Source organism: Podarcis pityusensis (genome assembly GCF_964106645.2).
Source record: "Podarcis pityusensis genome assembly, chromosome: 5".
NCBI lineage: Eukaryota > Metazoa > Chordata > Lepidosauria > Squamata > Lacertidae > Podarcis > Podarcis pityusensis.
In genome coordinates this window covers 60,487,934-60,496,674 of record NC_138032.1, presented here as the reverse complement: position 1 = coordinate 60,496,674, position 8,741 = coordinate 60,487,934, and the positions used below count along the sequence as shown (strand labels likewise).

The following is an 8,741-nucleotide window of genomic DNA, read 5'->3' as shown; positions in this document are numbered from 1 at the left end:
TGTGTGTGTGTGTGTGTGTGTGTGTCTATGGTGCTCACAAGTTACCCTAGTTTGCAAATCTGCCCACAGCCTCACAAAGGTTGACAAACCATGACTTGGCACCACATTTCGGAGAAGAGCTTATTCTCTGAACAATGAGAGGTAGTCTGCAGACTTTTTCAGAGACATGCCCTGATCATGTATGGTACACAGAGGACTGAAGCTGGCTTGTTAAAAATATAACATAATGGTGTCACACACCCTTGCGGTAGAGCACACTGTGACTCAACCATAGCGAGTCAGGGTTTCAGACACAAACAGTCCCCAAATCTGTCTGAAGATGCCAGATATTGAACCAACGAAATTTTGCATGCAAAGCCTCTGCTCTACCTCTCATCCAGGGCCCTTCCCTGACCGGTCACTTCTGACTGACTCTGATGTCATCTTTTGTGACCTCAGCAATTAACATGCAGGGAAGGAATCCAACCCAGCACTCATTCTTAGACACAATGTCTGCCATAATAATGTAATGTTGAAAACTTCCCAAAGGAGAAAAACAAGTCAATTTCCCCCCCAGGGTAAGTTATTATAACATTGACATCTTGAGTGCTATGTTTTCCCTCACAAACAACTGAAGACCGAAATCTATACATTGCTAATTTAATTATGTTCAATTCCTGGAAGTCATTGCTATTGATTACAGTGATGTATAAACAATGCTTTGACATTTGGCAGGGAACTCCTCTAGATTATGTTTTAGGGAAACAACCTCAATGTTCTAACTGGAAAGTCTTACTAAGGTTGTGTTCTTCCAAATATTTAACTGTAAGAGCCATTGAATATAGGAGCAATCATTTCCAAATAAACATGTACAGTTGTACCTTGGTTCTCAAATGGCTTGGTTGCCGAACAAATAAAACCATACTTCTCTAACTTGATAGATACACTACAAAGAGCAGTTCTTAAGGAGTTTAAAGTTAATAGAATCCCACTCACCACCACCACCCACTACTTGTCTTCAGAAGCAGCTTAACATGTCCGTCATGTTGCTGTAATTTTTCACATTCCACAGATGATAAAGTGAGCAGAAAGAGAATACTTTGTTTCTTGTGATTCCATGACTGAATGGATATTTGATTCACAATTGCTGGGTTTAACACTCAATCTGCTAGTTTGGGAATCTGCAATGAAAGGCTTCTGGGCCAAATTGACACACATACACGATCCCTCAATTGCAACCCAAGAGAAATACAGTTGTACCTTGGATCTCAAATGGCTTAGTAGCTGAACAAATCGGCTTCTGAACGCTGCAAACCCAGAAATAAGTGTTCTGGTTTGCAAACATTTTTTGGAAGCCGAACATCCGGCATGGCTTCTGCTTGAGTGCAGGAAGCTCCTGCAGCCAATCGGAAGCCACACCTTGGTTTTCAAATGGTTCCGGGAGTTGAACAGACTCCCAGAATGGATTGAGTTCGGGAAATAAGGTACCACTGTATGAGATTGGCAGTAGAGGTGAGCAGGCTGGTGGTGTTCACCTGACCTCCTACCAACCACATCACTGCCACTTACTGTGAGGTAGAAGGGGGAGGAGTGAGGAGGTTGGCATGGTGCAAATGCACCAGCAGAATCCATCTGGTTCTTCTACTGGTGTGTTTGCACCATAGTGACCTCACCACAGCTTTCGCCTCCTGGTTTACCTTCCAGTAAGCTGCTGCAACGTGGACAATGGGAGGTCAGGTGAGTGCCACCATCCTGGCCTACTGTGGAGGATTGGACTGCACTTGGACTTCCTTAGTGCTAAGTATTCAGGTATTATAAAAGCCCATCAAACTTTGAAAGTTTTATCTTTATTTCTTTAGCTCTGACAACTGGAAATAAAACTGTTAATGAGAGCTTGGTCACTTTATACACAGTCCAGTTGATTATAACTATTTTAACCTGGTAACGAAGTCAGCAAATGTAGGATTAAGTTTAAGCCAATGGTATTACGTGTTGAAGAATGAAGAATGTTGCTGTAACTCAGACAGAGTTGAAAAGGAAAGTTTTTGTGAGTGTAGAATTATCACTTGGTTTCCAGAAACTCAAAAGTAATTCACAGTATATAAAGAAGAAGAAAAACTCAATGGCATTGTGATAGTAAAATGCTTCAGTTGCCAGTGACTTGGGAACTGTGATGTCTTTTACCACAGCCAGATCAACTGCTGACACTGGATTTCTTTTCCCCACTTCCCTATTTTCCCCCTATCTTTTTCTCCAAAAGGCCTCCCATACTGTCACCCCAAGAAGCTGTGAGTAGTGTTTCCTCTATTGAACAACTTTCATCATTCATTCCGCAATGCTTCAGTTTGCTTTCATGTTTTTTCCCGCAGCAATGTAGTGTGTTGGCTAATGCATTTATGCTGAATATAATAAATCAAAGAAGTGTGCCGCCTCTGCCTTCTGAATCTACCCCTCTAACAGCAAGTTCTTGCAGAAAACTCTGCAAGGCCAAGGTATTGGAACTTAGGACAAAGAACCCCTCAGTTTAGTAAGAATCTTTAAAATCCACTGAGGTTGGCTTGGATTCTAACTAAATAAATGAATAGTTGCCAGAGATTAATCTAGCACTGTGTAAGAGTATTGTGTCAATAAGGAAACTGTTGGGCAGGAAAATGATGCACAGCTGTTGTGTCCTAAACTATATACCACAACATTCCACCTCTATAGTAACAAGAATTGTTACCTGTCCACTTTGTCTCCCTTCCCTACCCCTGGCAAGGTATTACAAAATGTTCACATTATAAAACAAGGTACAAAGCTAAATCCTTTAGACTATTACAATTAATAAAAATTATTAGTGGAAAGATCAATATAATTATAACTCTTTATTTCGAAATTAGCAATTGATTTTGTTGATTTCTTACAAACCACCAAGATTATCATCAAGTCAATGGCCTCCAGTCTGTAGTTCTTCTATGTATATCAATACTGGACCCAACAATCAGAGCATTCCCCATCATTTCCTTGCTTTCTTTTCCTGCCAACATTGTCTAATACAATAGGGGGCCTGATGATCAGTCTCAGGATATTGGGACTACGCAAAAGGTCTTTCTGTGGTTAAAGGATTCAGTCCCAGTCTGAGATTCAAAGAAAAAAGTCTTCAGTACTGCCAGATGAGTACCACTGATCTATGTCTGAATTTCTTGGCCTCCTTCCAGAATACAAGCAGTTCAGAGCTTTAGTTCCCCTATTCATGGATTTATTCTGCTAAGGCTGTCTCCCTATTTTTTATTGCCAAGAGGGAGTTGTGCTATCAATACACATGTGACATATGATGTTTCCTTGATGCCATGCTATGACTCTAAGCACAGAGTTAACTATTCTGTTTCCCATAAGGTACACTGTTTTGCTAGGGGGCATTTCAGAATCTCTATGCATCCAGCGGGGGGCTGTATTGTGTGTTAGACTTGATGAAACTTCACAGGAAGAAATGAGCCCAGTCTCTAGATAGATAGATGATAGATAGATAGATAGATAGATGATAGATAGATATTCAAAGGTCTTCCCCTCCTGCCCTCCTCATAGTGTTTTACACTTAATGATTTATATTAGCAATGGCAGGTTTTATCTTGATTGCAGGCTGAGCCATTTGTCAAAGTGAAGAAAATATTTCATTCATTTACCAGCATGGCAGTCTAGTAGCCTATCAGTACCAAAGGCATTTTGTCAACATTCTTACTCATATTCTTACTGCAGATCTGAAAGCCTTGATTCAGAAGTCTCACTACTGCTAGTGGAATTTATTCTTTAATAAAGAGATGCAGAATTGCATTCACAGTTTTTTTTGTAGGTGATGAGGCCCATGATCCTAAGAGCACTTACAAGGAAGCCATTCATATTGAATTCCTGCTCAGTAAGGAACAGTGCTATTTAGAAGTAAGACCCACTGAGTTCAGCATGATTTACTTCATGGTATAATAACACTGTTGCCTGTGTTAAATGTGACACATTTAGAAAGTCAATGAAAGATCCGAAATCTTATTCTATCAGGTTTTGTCACTTATAAATTTGCTATTATTTCTGCTATTTCACCACCCCCAAAACTACTAAGGTGATTGTGTCAGCTGCTGGGAAGTTGCCTCTGTATCATTTCCAGAATGAGTGTGTGGAGGAAAATTGATGCCAAAAAAGATCAAATATACACAGCAAGATAATTGATCTTACATATACACTATATCAATGGATTAGGCCTTGAACACAGCAATTTTTTGACTCACTAGTGCTTCAGAGAAACCATTTCAGTTTATGCTATCATCAGAATAGATTAATCAGTAAATAACACATTATAAATGTAAAAACACCCACCAACATGTATATATAAAGAATTGCTTTGCAGATTCTAGAATCTGGAAATCATTAAATAAAACCAGCATAGTAAAACATTCAGACTTTGTTAATTTATCTTAGCGCAGGCCAACTAAAAATGATTGAATATCAGAACAGACCGTCATACTGCCACCATGCAAAATGAAATTATAGAGATGACTTCAGAAAAAAATAATGTCTACTTTAGAAAGAATATCACATTTTGGATAAGCTGGAGATGGTAGACAATAAATGTCTAGTCAAGTTACTCATCAATATGAATAGCGTCAACATGAAAAGAAGAGAAACAGAGAGAAAGTCTCAACATTTATTATGATGGTAAATTGGAGAATTGCTCCTACATTGTCCCAGCATTCTTCTGATATGTCCTAGGATGCTCTAATCTGTGTAGGACTTCCCCCAAACTTTGCAACCATAACACTTACTACCTGAGCCACTTATGTACAACAACCACATTTCACAACTGCATGAACAGGACAGATAAAGCAGTTGGATGCTTGTCCCATGCTTGTCTGTGGACAAGGGACTCTGGGGAGATTTCTGATTCATTTGATTTTCAGAGTGCCAACTGGGAGAAAACTGATATTCTGACTAATTTTCTAATACCATGGCACAGTTGTACACTGCTGAAGAAACAGTTGTTATATTCCTCCCAGACTAACTGTGCATTTAGTCTCCCAGCCACTGTTTGATCAAATTTCTTAATTACTGGAGTACCATCTTTCTTCTGCACATATATGCCTGCATCATAGATGTATGACATTCTGGAATCACAACACAGCCATGATTTTATGACATAAATTTTGTGGGTTTTGATGGCATATACTGCCTCACTGGACTTCTTCCTATGTGAACAGCAGTAATTGTCCATAAGTTGTGACATTTTCATATGGCACAAAGCTCTATGCCACAGTTCCTGCACAGAAGGCAAGCTTGTAGCTCACATTGATAGCTCAGGGTTGAAGCTGGTAATCAAATCTGAGGACTGTATTGATTCTTTTGAAGGAGACCTGTGACACTATGCACCGGAAGTGTGGAAGGCAACCCTCAACAACACATTCTGCAAAGACCTTTCCATAAACAGAGAAAGGTCATCTAAAGGTGCTTGTTTGTCAGTTGCCATTAAATATGGCCACCAGCTGAAGTCAGGGTGCAGTTTGCTTGCAAACATTTGCAGATGCAATTGGGGTCTCAGGGACCACAACAGCCAGGATACTAAATTTTGTGCATGGCTGAGGACTTCCTGGAGCATGGAATCTGACATAAAGGGCAGCATCCAACTAAAGAGTTCAGCTAAAGCAAGGAGTTTTAGCTGCACAATAGACCCTCTCCAGCCTCTCATCTCCTTGCATGCCCCATAAATCTTCTCTGGAGGGTTGGAAGAAACCCTGGAACAGATTTATGGGGTTTGTGGAGATAGAAGAGGGCAGGGAAGTTCAATTCCACAGCTAAAACCCTTTGCATTAGTGGAACTGTTTAGTAGGATACCACCCAAACATTTTATGATTCTCCTGCTGCTGTGATCTAAACCACTGAGCCTCTTGGGATTGCTGATCAGAAGGTTGGTGGTTCGAATCTATGCAACGGGCTGAGCTCCCATTGCTCTGTCCCAGCTTCTGCCAACCTAGCAGTTTGAAAGCATGCCAGTGCAAGTAGATAAATAGGTACTGCTGCAGCGGGAAGGTAAATGGCATTTCCATGCACTCTGGCACTCATTATGGCGTTCCATTGCACCAGTAGTGGTTTAGTCATGCTGGCCACGACCTAGAAAGCTGTCTGTGGACAAATGCCAACTCCATTGGCCTGAAAAGCGAGATAAGCACTGCACCCCATAGATGCCTTTGACTGGACTTAACCGCCCAGGGGTCCTCTACCTTTTTTACCTTACTGCCTAAATGTGTTTGTCCCCACTTGCTGATAGAGGACTAAAACAAGATTTTTTGGGTCCCTTTTCAAAACAGGTATTTTGCCTTGTGTTAGATCAGGAATGAGATTCAGCAAGAAATTAACGGACTCACACAGCAAGTGTCTTTTCTATTTTTTTTAAAGCCTTTAATGTGATGCAGATTAATAATAATGCTGGATGAATACATTTGCATCTGTGTCTATTTGCAGGCCTCCTTGAAATATCCTGAAGCAAGCACACAGTTGGAATGGCACAAAGTGGAACAAAGGTGACATTGGCATTTAAAGAGGATTCATTGCTCTGAAAGTTTACAAGAGCCAGGGGGGCAACTTACATGGGGAACACCTGTGCTTCCTTCTAGTTACAACTGGATTGTACGCAAATAGCTCTTATTTCTTACAGCAGCATATCCAGCAGGTACCTTGGGTTGGTGGGTTAAGGAATTGTTTGTTTTTAATCATCAAGGGAAGAGACCCAACTCAGTGGCTGATTCCACTAGGGAGGAAGTAGGCATTCAATTAGGGCTTCTTAACTATGCATAGCATCCCTGCTTGTATTACAGTGAGCAAAATCAAGGCAGGCCCAACCCACCTCTAGCAAGTCCCCTGCTCATACCCAATCCTGCCTTCCTCTGCCTTCTACCCTAACTCAAGTTACTGTGGGAAAGGCAGTGTGTAGTAAACAGAGGAGGATGCTAGAGATGATGGCAGGAATGGTACTTTGAGTATCTTGTCTCACTGGGGGTGGGTGGATCTGAATATATACTTCACCATCCTGGTGGGAAAAGATGATCTGAGCATTATTTTCAGGCAAGAAGAGGCCTTTTGATGAGAGGAAATAATACTCCCAGAACCTTCTTTTCCTCCTCTTCTTCAAGCTGGCACTTTCATCTGCTCCCCATTTTTCATTTGGTGGAGAAGGTTTTTGTACTTCCATTAGTATAGAAATGATACATTCTGGTGTGTGTGTGGGGGGGAGAGAACCCTCCCATGAAGAACTGCGGTCACAGAGTTCAAGGCACAGCATCTTGTATCTCTAGTAAACCTCAGCTGCAAATGCTTTCATAGATTCCCCAGATTCTCTAGTCTAGATTCCATTCCTAGCTTTCATCGAACACTACAATTTAGTCATTCTGAACTCCTATTAAGCGATATGATGCACAGTTCTTTTGATAAAGACATGTCTGGAAATAAGCACTCGGTGTACCACATTACTAAATATTTCAGTTTTGCTATAATGGTAGACTTGTATAGAGAAAATTGTCCAGTGATACTTCTGGAGAAGTATGGTCTGCCTGTACTCTGGAGAAAATGTATTCCATTTTCACTGCTTTCCCTCCAGACATTTATCTCTGGATGCCAGGCTAAGAGACAACAATATCAGTGTGTAAGGAGTTTGGTCTTTTCCTCCAAGCCTTTGGAAATATATGGTGGACTGATAAAGCAATGCAATACAGAAAGCTGCCAAAACAGATAAAATCTGTTAACCTAGATGCTTTACATCATCATAGAGTTCCCTCCCCCTTTGTTTTGATTTCTCTCCCTTCACATTTTTCCTCTCTACATCTCTGCTTTATTATTGAAATACGTTCTGAGAAACAAGTCTCTGACATGTAAAAATCCAAAGCTTATCTGAATAGAAACATCCTTTGTGCCAACACTATATATTTGCTGGATTCTTTAGATGAAGATTAGCAATTTGGGGAAGGAAAAAGTGGAAGCTAAGCTGAGCAGGATTCCAGAAAGATGAGAGACCCAATGTTGAAAGCTGTCCCAAGTGTTTGTTACCCCCAATGTCTGTGTTAGATGAGCACCATTGATAATCTAAAGCAGGAATGGGGAACCTGCAGTCTTCCAGATGTAGTTGGACTCCATCAGCCCCAGCCAGCATGGCTAGTGGTCAAGGATGATGGGAGCTGGAGTCCAACAACATCTGGAGGGCCATGAGTTTCCCATCAGTAATAGTGGGTTAATTCCTCATTCCTCACACCAACTGATTATCTCTTTCCATGACCCACCTGCATGTGATTCATATTTGTCAGGCCTGGTCCTACCATTAGGTAGAGTGGAGTGGTTGCCTTCAGCAGCAGATGTTGGGAAGCACTGGCAAGGTATTGAGATTAGAGCTGTGTGTGCCATGTGACTTGAACTGCCTGCTCTAAGGTAGCCTTAAGGTGCAGAGGAGGAGATCACTCCATCACCAAGCAAGATTCAGCTGCCTGTGGGGTTGGATTTGGTATGTGGAATGAGTGAGGATGCCATCTTGTCATTTACTTCAGGCAACAAAATGTCTTGGTCTTGCACTTGTAAAGCTAGGCAGCTGGATGATTCAGCTTTATTACAAAACCTGGCGATCCATGAGTGTGCTACAATTCAGAATGAATTTCTGGCTTCTGGATACAGATGCACTGAGCACCTGAGTTTCCAAATCAGGGTCTGCTTCACCATCGTCCACCTGGCAGGAACAATCTCTCCTCCTCATACTCCAAAGG

The 8,741-nt window shown here is 41.3% G+C and overlaps 1 long non-coding RNA gene across 3 annotated transcripts; it reads left to right on the top strand.

The window, feature by feature from the left end:
• Positions 1 to 454: 454 nt before the first annotated feature.
• Positions 455 to 7,764, top strand: LOC308477387. Of its 3 annotated transcripts, none has more exons than XR_013986528.1 (4): positions 455 to 557; positions 2,240 to 2,471; positions 6,460 to 6,518; positions 7,592 to 7,764. It is a non-coding gene; the product is annotated as an uncharacterized lncRNA (long non-coding RNA). The 3 variants fall into 3 exon arrangements; XR_013986529.1 differs by lacking the exon at positions 7,592 to 7,764 and adding an exon at positions 7,060 to 7,149; XR_013986530.1 differs by lacking the exon at positions 7,592 to 7,764 and having other exon boundaries at positions 6,460 to 6,651.
• Positions 7,765 to 8,741: the final 977 nt, after the last annotated feature.